The sequence below is a fragment of the Dama dama genome, chromosome 33, assembly GCF_033118175.1.
Source record: "Dama dama isolate Ldn47 chromosome 33, ASM3311817v1, whole genome shotgun sequence".
NCBI lineage: Eukaryota > Metazoa > Chordata > Mammalia > Artiodactyla > Cervidae > Dama > Dama dama.
Genome location: NC_083713.1, coordinates 64,940,597 through 64,954,333, shown reverse-complemented (window position 1 = coordinate 64,954,333; position 13,737 = coordinate 64,940,597). Strand labels below are relative to the sequence as shown.

The following is a 13,737-nucleotide window of genomic DNA, read 5'->3' as shown; positions in this document are numbered from 1 at the left end:
CAGACCTCGGGGCTACTCCCAAATAGTAAAATACCTGGCTTCCTTAGTATTATTCTAATGAGCCTCTGTGTGAGAAAAAAGAAGGGTCAGCAGGACAGAGAACTCAAGATCAAAGCAATGCCGGTGTCCAGGCTGCTGTTTCCTTCTTGTCTTTCCCAGATCTGCAGCCCAACATTGGGCACAACCAGGAGGCCTAGACCAGTGCAAAGCAAACACATAAGGTGTTGTAAACAGGGCTGTGGTCTCCAAAATGTTTGGACATTTCGACTGGAAACACCACCATGAAATTCTCAAATATCAGAACTAGAGAACTCTACTGACCTTGGTACTTGTTATAGGTATGTTTTAAATAAATACAAAATTGACAAATAAATATAAGTGTTTTGGGTATGTGTGTTATTCGCTCAGTCGTGTCTGACTCTTTGTGACCCCATGGAATGTAGCTCACCAGGTTCCTCTGTCCATGGGATTTTCCAGGCAAGACTAGCGGAATGCTAAGTGTTTTAGCATAGTCATAAGGTGATGGAAATTTTTACCCCTAGAGCAAATTCAGGCTGAAGACATATTCAGTTACCAGGTAAGAAAATAAAACTTGTCCATCCAGAATTCTAGCTATGGAGAAAAAAGCCTTTGAAAATGAAGGGAAATTAAAAGGTGAGAGACTGTCCCAAGCAGATCTAAGTTTTTCCCAAGAAGCGGAATGCACCCTTGCCTTTTTAGGTTCATCATGGGTTGGAACATCACTTCTGTTCATTATGTGGTCTGAGCTACTGCTATCAGAGTCAGAGCTCTGAACTGGGCAGTCTTCATGCAGCTCTCGAAGGTTACAGGCAAAAAGACCAACTAAGTATATTTCATCAAATATCCTCATTTTCTGAACAGGAAAGAGAAGGTTAGAGAAATAGAGACAAACTAAAAATAATACAATTAGGAGGAGGACAACACTGGAATTAGCTCCAAGTAGCCCCACAGGGAAAATGTTGTGGTCACTAAGTCATATGATTTGCTCCATTTGAAAGGCCACAAACGGATCTTCAGTGAGGTAAATAGGTTTCATAGTTATATTTTATTTGGCCCACAAAGTCAATTTTTTAAATTCAAAATTAATTGCCTTGAAAATTTAGAAGGCATTGTCAGGGGAGCTCATATACCTGAGCACAATCAGCCAGAGTTTCATGTTTTCGGTCCCCTTTAGATGTGACATGTAGTCTCTAGTTTGCCATACTCACCCCACTCCCTAATGTCACTATGACATGAGGTCACAGGAGTTCAGAATGAATCATCATACTTGCACAGTTGATTATCTTAACCATTCATTTCATTCATCCGTCTCATTTTCATGGGCCATGGGAACATTTGATTTTGCAATTCCTTCTGTTCCATACGCTGTTTCTATTTTCCCAAATAGTAATCATGATGATTTTTGCAAAGAACTAACAAACATGAAACTTAATGTCTACCTGCATAGATGACACACTTTAAAAAAAAAAAACACAAACTTTTCTTTCTTGATTGATTGATTGGTTGATTTTTGGCTGGACTGGGTCATTGTTGCTGCTCTCAGACTTTCGCTAGTGGAGATGAGTGAGGGGCTATTCTTCATTGCAGTGCAGGGGCTTCTTCTCACTGCAGTGACTTTTAGTTGCAAAGCATGGGCTCTAGGCTCAGGGGCTTCAGAAGTTGCAGCACACAGGCTCAGTAGTTGCAGCTTGAGGACTCTAGAGTTCAATCTCAATAGCTGTGGAATATGGGCTTAGTTGTTCCAAGGCATGGGGAATCCTCCCGGATCAGGGATCAAACCTATGTCCCCTATACTAGCAGGTGACTTTTCATCCACTCTACCACCATGGAAGTTCACACGGCACAATCTTGATCCTACAGTGATTTATAGTGAATATGCACAAGGCATGTGCATTCACATAAGTTAGTACAGGATGCCTGTTTATTATACCCACTTGTACCTAAGACTTTAAATATTGATAAAGTCCTACTTGTATCACAATATTCTGAAGGAGAATGATGACCCTTTTGCCATTTTTCTCAATTTCCACTGGGTAAGATGTAGCCTCCCCTAGTCTTTTCTACTGTGCTCCCATGCAACTTCTCAGGAAGATGGGGCAGGTGGAGAACCTAGTTTTATATCTATATTAAAAAGATAAGCTAGACCCATATGTCCACACAACAACCTGTATACGAATTTCATAGCAGTGTTATTCATAACAAGTCCACAGTAGAAACAATCTAAATTTGAATCAACTGATGAGTGGATAATTACAATATTTTACATCTATACAATAAAACATTATTATTTGCTAATTTTAAAAAAGTGAAGTACTGATACATGCTACAACAGGAATGAACCTTGAAAATGGTATGGTGAGTGAAAGAGGCCATTTCAAAGTATAACATCGTATAATTTCATTTACATGAAGTGTCTAGAATAGGTAAAATCTATAGAGACAGCAAGTAGATTAGTGTTGCCCATGACTGGCAACTCTGGGGGGAAGTGGGAATGACTACTAGTGGGGATGAGGTTTATTTTTGAAGGAGATAAAAATGTCCCCAAACTGACTGTGGTGATGGTTGCACAAGTCTGTGAATATACTAAAATGATTGAATAGGATGCTATAAATGGGTGGATATTATGGTATGTGAATTACAGCTCAGTAAATCTCTTATTTAAAGAAAGTTAAAAACCAAATAAGCCTTTTGTAATTGGGAAAGGGGAACTAATATTTTGAAAGGATCTGCTATGGGCCAGGCAGACTCAGCCTCTGTGTGTGTGTGTAAGTGTGTGTGATTTTATTCAAGCCTCACAGCAACGTGCCAATTGATTTCATTTTGACCATTTCATAGATGAGCAAATAAAGGCTCTCAGAGATTAGGCCTCCTTAACTAGTTACTTGCTAAGCTGATATGTGAACCCACATCAGTCATGCAGTATTTCCTCCTCTCAAAGACATGAAACTGAATAGAAATGATTTCCCTTGGCTGCTTCTTACTGTTGCAAGTTGACTACTTAAGTATGAAGAGGAGAGCAACTTTTCTTAAAAGCTAATCTGCAATATGCCAGTCTTTCTAAAGCCAAATGGGGCCTTTTTCTCTCAAGGTAACGTGTCCTTTTCTAAATGCAGAGCTAGACCTGCCTAAACCACTTCTCTGTCTGCTGTCTGTTGACATTTTCTCACTTACCCAATATTCTCCTTGAACTTACCTCAGCTTTCTTCCTCACTAAATATTAGAGCTAAAAGCACTGCCTAATGTACCTCTCATCTTGTCCCTAAATACGTAATAAACATCTAGATAGCACTGAACTTGTTTACGACATTCTCATTCTATTGCATGTGTGTCTCTTGTTGTCATCAAAGAACACTTACATGTGAATTCATGTGGACAAGCTCCTCAAGTAAGCATTCAGAACACATGCACCTATACCCAACCCCACACACTTCAGGAGGTTATGTTAAAGCATAAATCACCTGGGAGAGGGCAGTAAGGTGCGGTGAGGGGAGGACAGACTCAAATAGAACTCACACACCTTGCCTTAAATGAGGATCAGCCTGAGCTGTATACAAAGGGGCAGCCAGCAGAGATGCCAATCATCTCCAAGCCACAGGCTCAGAATCTGCACTGATTCACATCACAAGCCATTAGCATCCCAATTGGGCTCCAGTCCTTACCTCAACTGAAGCAGAAGTCTTCACCAGGGAGTGACCTCACTGGGTCACCGGGATCACTGCAGCTTCTCAGTTTGGCCCCTCAGAGCCTCAGTTCCCTGATCTGACAGCCAGATCTTTCTTTCCTCTTTTCAACAGGACCAGTATGTTTCCTCCTGCTTGTCAATATTTAACTACCCCGTCAAGTCACATTACACCACCTGCACTAAATCCCACTCCAGCGATAACTAGAGGGTGTGCCTGCTCGATTCAATTTGACTCAACTAACATATCTACTACTGTGGTCAGGAATCCCTTAGAAGAAATGGAGTAGCCATCATAGTCAACAAAAGAGTCTGAAATGCAGTACTTGGATGCAGTCTCAAAAATGACAGAATGATCTCTGTTCATTTCCAAGGCAAACCATTCAATATCACAGTAATCCAAGTCTATGCCCTGACCAGAAACAAGGAAGAAGCTGAAGTTGAACGGTTGAACAGTCTACTATGAAGACCTACAAGACTTTTAGAACTAACCCCCCCCCCAAAAGATGTCCTTTTCATTATAGGGGACTGGAGTGCAAAATTAGGAAGTCAAGAAACATGTGGAGTACCAGGCAAATTTGGCCTTGGAGTACAGAATGGAGCAGGGCAAAGGATAATAGAGTTTTGCCAAGAGAACACACTGGTCATAGCAAACACCCTCTTCCAACAACATAAGAGAAGACTCTACACATGGACATCACCAGATGGTCAACACTGAAATCAGATTGATTATATTCTTTGCAGCTAAAGATGGAGAAGCTCTATACAGTCAGCAAAAACAAGACTGGGAGCTGACTCTCGCTCAGATCATGAACTCTTTATTGTCAATTTCATACTTAAATTGAAGAAAGTGGGGAAAACCACTAGACCATTAAGATACGACCTAAATCAAATCCCTAACGCTTATACAGTGGAAGTGAGAAATAGATTTAAGGAATTAGATCTGATAGACAGAGTGCCTGATGAACTATGGAAGGAGGTTTGTGACATTGTACAGGAGACAGGGATCAAGACCATCCCCAAGATAAAGAAATGAAAAAAAGCAAAATGGCTGTCTGAGGAGGCCTTACAAATAGCTGTGAAAAGAAAAGAAGTGAAAAGCAAAGGAGAAAAGGAAAGATATACCCATTTGAATGCAGAGTTCCAAAGAAGAGCAAGGAGAGATAAGAAAACCTTCCTCAGTGGTCAATGCAAGGAAATAGAGGAAAGCAATAGAACGAGAAAGACTAGAGATTTCTTCATGAAAATTAGAGATACCAAGGTAACATTTCATGCAAAGATGGGTTCAATAAAGACAGAAATGGTACAGACCTAACAGAAGCAGAAGATATTAAGAAGAGGTGGCAAGAATACATAGAAGAACTGTACAAAAAAGATCTTCATGACCTAGATAATCACAATGGTGTGGTAACTCACCTAGAGTCAGACATCCTGGAATGTGAAGTCAAGTGGGCCTTAGGAAGCATCACTACGAACAAAGCTAGTGGATGTGATGGAATTCCAGCTGAGCTATTTCAAATCCTAAAAGATGATGCTGTGAAAGTGCTGCACTCAATATGCCAGCAAATTTGGAAAACTCATCAGTGGCCACGGGACTGGAAAAGGTCAGTTTTCATTCCAATCCCTAAAAAAGGCAATGACAAAGAATGCTCAAACTACCGCACAATTGCACTCATCTCACACGCTAGTAAAGTAATGCTCAAAATTCTCCAAGCCAGGCTTCAATATTACATGAACCGTGAACTTCCAGATGTACAAGCTGGTTTTAGAAAAGACAGAGGGACCAGAGATCAAATTGCCAACATCCTCTGGATCATGGAAAAAGCAAGAGAGTTCCAGAAAAACATCTATTTCTGCTTTATTGACTATGCCAAAGCCATTAACTGTGTGAATCAACATAAACTGTGGAAAATTCATCAAGAGATGGGAATACCAGAGCACCTGACCTGCCTCTTGAGAAACCTGTATGCAGGTCAGGAAGCAACAGTTAGAACTGGACATGGAACAACAGACTGGTTCCAGATAGGAAAAGGAGTACGTCAAGACTGTATATTGTCACCGTTTATTTAACTTATATGCAGAGTACATCATGAGAAATGCTGGGCTGGAAGAATCAATATTGCCAGAATCAAGATTGCTGGGAGAAATATCAATAACCTCAGATATGCAGATGACACCACCCTTATGGCAGAAAGTGAAGAGGAACTAAAAAGCCTCTTGATGAAAGAGGAGAGTGAAAAAGTTGGCTTAAAGCTCAACATTCAGAAAACTAAGATCATGGCATCTTAGATCATGGTCCCATCACTTCATAGCAAATAATAATAATGTATCATTAATTGTGACCAACATAGCATACTTATGTAAGATGCTAATAACAGAGGAAACTAGATATAGAGTATATGGGACATTTCTTTGCCAACAAAGTTCCATCTAGTCAAGGCTATGGTTTTTCCAGTAGTCATGTATGGATGTGAGAGTTGGACTATAAAGAAAGTTGAGGGCAGAAGAATTGATGCTTTTGAACTGTGGTGTTGGAGAAGACTCTTGAGAGGCCCTTGAACTGCAAGGAGATCTAACCAGTCCATCCTAAAGGAGATCAGTCCTGGGTGTTCATTGGAAGGACTGATGTTGAAGCTGAAACTCCAATACTTTGGCCACCTGATGTGGAGAGCTGACTCATTTGAAAAGACCCTGATGCTGGGAAAGATTGAGGGCAGGAGGAGAAAGGGACAACAGAGGATGAGATGGTTAGATGGTATCACTGACTCAATAGCATGGGTTTAGGTGAACTCTGGGAGTTGGTGATGGACAGGCAGGCCTGGCATGCTGCAGTTCATGGGGTTGCAAGGAGTCAGACGTGACTGAGAAACTGAACTGTACTGAGCTGAACTTTTATCAAGTGGCTTCCACGCATTCATTTCTTTCAGCACTCATTGAGCACCTACTGAATTTGCAGTGGAGATACAGAAATGAAAGATCTCATCCTCGGGCAGTCAAGACTGTGTGTTTTGTGTTAGGATGCTGGACCACGCAGGGTAGGAGAGTCCCCCATCATAGGTGGCTGCCGAGAGATGGCATGAATGGGACCAGAGAATTTTCCAAAGATGGGGACACTCAGAATTACACCCTTAATGGGCCAAGCTAAATCCAGGAAAGCACAGGAGGATAAATGCATGGCCTCTATCCTCAAGGAGCTGAAACTCAACAAAGGGAGCTCTATCAGTCTACAGCATAGCAGGATTACAAGCATAAGTACCACAGGCAAAGTATTGAGAGAGGGCAGTCATTTCTCATTTTTTATTAATGAGCTGGATTATCAGCTATTTCTCTTTTTTCATTGAATTTTATTTGGGATATAACATGTGTATATTAAGGTGTACAACATGTTAATTTGACACATTTATGTTATAGTGATTACCATTGTAGTGATGCTTAGCACTTCTATCATATTACATAGTTACCATTTATTTTGGGGGGTTGTAAACATTAAAATCTAATCCTCTTATCAAGTTTGATGACTATAATACAATATTCTTTCCTATATCCACTTGAGTGTACATTAGATCTCTAGGACATATTTGTCTCTCATTGCATTTTTGTACTTTTAAACAACATCTGTTCTCTCCAGCTATTTCTAAGACTGAATATTTGAACACAGATGTCTCAACAGGGAAAACTGACTGAAGTCTATTGGTCCCTTAGTGTTATAAATATGGGTGACTCTTCAGATCTTTCAAATAGCAGATAAACCTAGAGAATAAAGGAGATTACCTGGGACCTATTTTCAAGATCAGGGAAAAAAGAGTTTGCATAACAGAGTACCATTCTTCCCCGATCAAAGGAATTAATCTGGGACAACATGGTTTGGCCACAGGTAAACAGGGATCTGCCAAATACCCTTCTAATCTCTTCATGGCTATCCCAAAGCAAAAATACAAAAATTATGACACTTAATGAACAGATGATGACTCTTTTAAATAAGACAGATAGGGGCTTCCCTGGTGACTCAGTGGTGAAGAATCCACCTGCCAATGCAGAAGATAAGGGTTCCATCCCTGATCCAGCAAGATCCCACACGTTGCTAAGCAACTAAGCCCATGCTACTGCTGCTGCTAAGTCGCTTCAGTCGTGTCCAACTCAGTGTGATCCCATAGACAGCAGCCCACCAGGCTCCGACGTCCCTGGGATTCTCCAGGCAAGAACACTGGAGTGGGTTTCCATTTCCTTCTCCAATGCATGAAAGTGAAAAGGGAAAGTGAAGTCGCTCAGTCGTGTCTGACTCTTCGTGACCCCATGGACTGCAGCCCACCAGCACACGCACCACAATTATTGAGCCTGTGCTCTAGAGCCCAGGAGTCACAACTACTGAGCCCATGTGTCATAGCTACTGAAGCCTGTGTGCCTGAGGGCCCATGCAACGAGAAGCCACTGCAATGAGAAGCCTGAGCACTGCAACTACAGAATGGCCCCCACTCGCCACAGCTAGAGAAAGCCCACGCTGCAACAAAGACCCAGCTCAGCCAGAAATAAATAAATTAATTTAAAATCATAATACATACAGATTTACAGAGCCACTGGGCAATATTAAACTGTGGCCTTTCATCCCATCTGTGATCAGGAAGGCTCAAATGCTACTCACCTTAGGAATTTTTTCAAAGTTTGAGTTTACCACCCAGCATAGCCCTCACATATGCCCACCTAATCTCTTTTCTACCAAAACTGACTTCAGTTTCATGCTGCAGAGAACAAAGCTCCCCATTTATGTGTGAATATTCAAAGGACCTCACCATTGGGAGCCTAAGAGACTGCCACATAAAGTGTTGGGATATTTGAATTGCAAACCGCAGTCTGAGGATCTCAACACATCTAATCTGGGACATGTTCCAAGCTCAAGAGCATCTCTGCATGGAAGCATCTCTCACAGTCAGTTTCTCAGGCCATTTCCCAGCTCCACACGTCCACTTCCCCAACTGTTTCTAAAGCGAACGTTTATAGTCTGTTTCCATATTTTACTACAAGATATTTAAGGTTTTGACAGATACTAACTTACATTGCCACCATTCCAGTGAAAACTGGTGACCTGGAACTAATGCCGATGACTTGGTTGTGGCCAAAGACATTTTTTAATCGGTCAGTAATGTTTAGCAGAATCCTGCCCCAAATGCCTCTTTCACATCCTGGAAACATGGTTTAATTTCAGTCTTTAATAAATCCACAGTAAATGTTAAATCATCACAAAACTGAAGCTTTATCACATTCAAGCTTGCTCTTTTTTTGAAAAAAAAAAAAAAAAAGAAAGAAAAACAAGATGTTTTCAGAATCTCTTTTCTTAATAACACATAACACATTTGGCAAGGAGAATACTATACATTATTAATGGAACAATTGTTACTTCTAATTGCCCAATGCCTAGGGATTACTGGATCCAATTAGAGTGGATTTGTGCCATTTATCTTGCAATCCCACTAGTAGGACATGGTACTATATGACCTTTGTTTGTTTTTAAAGACAATTTTAGTAAACTATAGCAAGGTGAGGGACATTTTTCAAATAACACAATATCAGAGGTGGTGAGATAACTATCATTCCATGGAAAATAATAAGCAAATGCACTGACATATCCAGATGTCAATTACGAAGAATTTCTGTTTTCAAAAGACATGCATGCATCCTCAGTTGTGTCCAAATCTTTACAACCCTATAGACTGTGGCCCACCAGGCTCCTCTATCCATGTTATTTTCTAGACAAGAATAGTGAAGTGGGTTGACATTTTCTACTCCAGGGGGGTCTTCCCCACCCATAGATCAAACCTGCCTCTCTTGTGTCTCCTGCATTGGTAGGCAGATTCTTTACCACTGTGCCACCTGGGAAGCCTCTTTCAAAATACAGAATATTTCAAATATACCCTGCTTATCTCTTGTGTACTCAGCTTTACAAAATAGAAGAAAGAGGGTTTGGGGTTTTTGGTTTGTTTGCTTGTTTTTAATAAGTCATCTTAAAGAAAATTTCCAAGATAAAACAAATTGCCCAAAAGCCAATTAAATAGTCTTTTTTTCAGAAAGGAAGTGACGTTACATACTCATCACTAATATAGACAAAGAACTTGAAGCCTCAGTCAATACTATGATATTATGTGAACCTGAGCAAGGCACTTCACCCCTGAAATGAGGTGGCTGGGCCCGCCCGCCTCTCATGAGGAGTAATTAAGGACAAGCGACGATTACTGAAAGCATGCAGCACTCCTGCGTGGCAGGAACCCTGGGCCTTTTAAAACCGTCACTTGGAGAGCATAAGACCTGTTCAAGGTCACAGAGTCCTTCTCAGGCTGCTATTAACTGTTCCAGTTTGCCCAGGACTGGGGGCAGGACTCCCAACAAGCATGACATCGAGTGCTAACACCAGCAAAGTCTGGGGCAGTCTATGGGCTGGCCACTGAACTTCCTATGGCTTGGCTCATGTTAGAACTCTGTGCTGGGAACTGACTCTATAGTTGTCAGCTACTCACCTGTCAACTACAGATTGGCTCTTGCCAAGAGCATCTGCCAGTGACCGAGCAACAATAGCAAGGGCATTTGTCATCTGCTTGTGCTGCCGCAGCTGCTGACCTTCAACACCCCCTGAAGGGAATCCAGGGTGGAGAGTGAGGCACTCTGTGCTCCAGGGAAACTGGTGCAACAGGTCTTAGGATAGTTAGATATTTTTAGGAACTGATTTCATGATCCTAATCCTTGTAGGGCCTCATATCTAGAAAAGCACTAAATCCCTTCATGGTGACATCAGCTTCTCCTGTCATGACTAACACAAGACCTTTTGCAAGTAAGCCCTTGATTGTAACTCCCCCTTCACCAAAATCTTATTATTGACCTACCCCCACTGCCTTTTTGGAGCAGTCTCTCAGAGTTAACTGTCCTCATTTTGCCCCAAATAAAACTTAACTCGCAACTTGCACATTGTGCATCTTTTTAGTCAACATAGTATATGATCAATTATTTATATCTTTTTGAGCCAACAAATTTTGATTCTTCAGAATTCAGTTGGCTTTTTGAAATAAATATTTAAAGCCAGCCAACCACCCCCCCCTCCACCCCACAATGGATTTCCAAGGTGGGTGAAAAGTTTGATGTAAAAAATGAGAAGTATTCATCAGTTATAGAGTTTTCTTTTTTTGAGAGGTTCAGAAACTAAACTGAAAAAAAAAATTTTTTTTTTAAAGTCCAGAAGGATTTTATAACCTTGCTGCTCAAAGTGCACCCACGGAATTAGCAATATTGATATCACCAGAACTTGTTAGAAATGGACAAACCTATCCCACCCCAGACCTGCATCAGAATCTGCATTTCTGGAAGATTGTTGGGTGTCTGAAGCCATGACAGTTTGAAGAGCACTGTTTTAGAATTTGTTTAGCTCAGCTGGGAAAGAATCTGCCTGCAATGCAAAGAGATCCAGGTTCGATTCCTGGGTCGGGAAGATCCCATGGAGAAAGAAATGGGAACCCACTCCAGTATTCTTGCCTGGAACCTCTCATAGACAGAGGAGCCTGGCAGTCCATGGGGTCGCAAGAGTCGGACACGACTTAGCAACTAAACCAACCAACCAACCAAAGAGGGAACAAGCCTCCATAAAATCATTTGATAAGAGTTATAAAAAACAAACATTCCTGCAAGTCAAAGCTTTCTGATCAAGGAAATGAAAGACATTGTAATTTATGTTGTTGTGCCTTGTGAATTCTAGTTTCATAGTCGAGGAGGCTATAAAATGTAATTCAAATCTAAATGAGAAAAAGCAAGTTTCTGACATGTGTGGACAAATCTATTTTGGAGTGGGAGATTTGAGGAGCCAATAAACACATATGTGTGGGTCAATTTGATATTTGGACATAGTAGTCTGGGACTAAGCAAGTTCCAAAGGGGTACGTACATGATTTCCTTTTCTAAAATGATCTGGGGAGCTGTCAGCATAGGAACTGTACCAGATAATAAAGGGATAAAGGATTTTATAGAAGACAGCATTCCAGGTCTAGAGGGCAGCACAAACACCCTTTGGCAAAAGGAAAAAGGAAAGCAAAGCAAAACCAAAAGGGTGATAAAGCCAAAAGTAACTAAATGTTTTCTAAATCTGTGTCTCTGCTTTGTAAGTAAGTTCATTTGTATAATTTCTTTTTAGATTCCACATATAAGGGATGTCATATGATATTTCTCCTTCTCTATCTGACTTATTTCACTCTGTATGATGGTCTCTAGGTCCATCCATGTTGCCGGGGGGGAGGGATAGTTAAGGAATTTGGGAAGGTCATGTACATACTGCTGCTATATTTAAAATGGATAACCAACAAAAACTTATTTCATAGCACATGGAACTCTGCTCAATGTTATGTCAGCTTGGATGGGAGGGGGTTTGGGGGGAGAATGGATACTTGCATATGTATGTCTGAGTCCCTTCACTGTTCACCAGAAACTATCACAACATCCTTATTTGGCTATACCCCAATACAAAATGCTTTTGATGTTTAAAAAAATGCTTTTTTAAAAAGTAACTAAAAGTGAAATCTAAATGGATGACCATAACATGGTAGATTTAAATAATATAAAGGTTTAAAGGCTTTGCTTCCTAAAACAGAAGGTACATATTGTAACAGCAAATACAATGGGAGTCTGAATCCAAAATTCTAAATATTTCACATGGGAGAGCCAGGAGACTGGGTACAAAGTTTTATTTGTGTGTGTGTGCACAGACATTTATAAACAGGAAACATACAGCCTTCTTTTTGCCCATGGGGCATAAATTTACAGGAAGTGATTAGGCATATGGACACAAAGAAGACACTAAGATTCCTTGAAGTGAATGAGGAAAGGACAAAAGAAGAAAATGTAAGTGGTTTTCAATGAAAAAAATAGTCTCCTAACTAAACCAAGTGTCCAAAAGGCAATAAAAATACAAAGTACAAGTTATTTAGATATAAGCACAACAATCAAGAATACTTCATTCTTATCAAAACTGGGATGCAGCTGAATGCAAAGAAAATATATAGCTTTAAACAGTTTTACTTTTAATTGAATATAATTAAATTAAAATCTCAAAATTCCTAAAGGAATTAAGGGACATAATGAAATAAAATAAACTTTAAAAAGGATGGAAAAAACATGAAATAAATTGGCTAATAATCAATTTATACATCAGCTGATTCAACAAACATTTATTGAATAGTACCTAGGAGTCACCTTTGTTGTTGTTTGCTTTTTCCTACTCTTCTAGACTCAGTGAATACAGCAGTGAAGGAAAACCATTACCAAATAGATGAGCAAAAAATAATGAATGAATAATTGATGTAGATATTCCACCTTCAGTGAGAAGGAGCATAACTCCCTACTCTCTAAGTACAATATGGAAAGGAGGTGGGGGAATAGTAACTTTACTGTAGAGAAACCAGAAAAACATTCATCAGCCAGGTGATCAAGATAAACATCAACTGTGATATATTCTGTTCATAGTTTGTACCTTTGATATGATGTGATGACACCGGCACTTTTATCACCCTGGGCTTCCTCCTCAAGCCCCATAACCCCAGTGTAATCATGAAAGAAAAACCAGACACGTTTCAAGAGAAGAGCATCCTAAAAATTGCCTGACCAGTACTTTTCAAAACTGTCAAGGTTTTGGAAAATAAGGAAACACTGAGATACTGCAGTAACTAAGAGGAGCCTGAAGAGACAGGGCAACCCAAAGTCAGTGTGGCATCCTGGATAGGATCTTGGAACAGGAAAAGAACAGTAAGTAAAACTAAGGAAATTCAAGGGATTTCCCGGCGGTCCAGTGGTTTAGACAGTGTTTTCACTGCTGGGGACACAGGTTCAATCCCTGGTTGAGAAACTAAGACCCTGCAAGCCATATGGAAGAGTCAAAAAAGGAAAAAAAAAAAAAAAAAAAACTAAGGAAATTCAAATAAAGAATGATGATAGTAAGTTAATAAAAATAATAATGTATCATTAATTGTGACCAACCCAGCATACTTATATAAGATGCTAATAACAGAGGAAAC

General features: G+C 40.2%; 1 protein-coding gene across 1 annotated transcript in view; it reads right to left on the bottom strand.

Moving 5' to 3' along the window:
* The window catches only part of NCKAP5 (NCK associated protein 5), a 1,007,389-nt gene that overhangs the window by 826,926 nt on the left and 166,726 nt on the right, over positions 1-13,737 (bottom strand). The gene's annotated exons all lie outside the window — the stretch shown is intronic.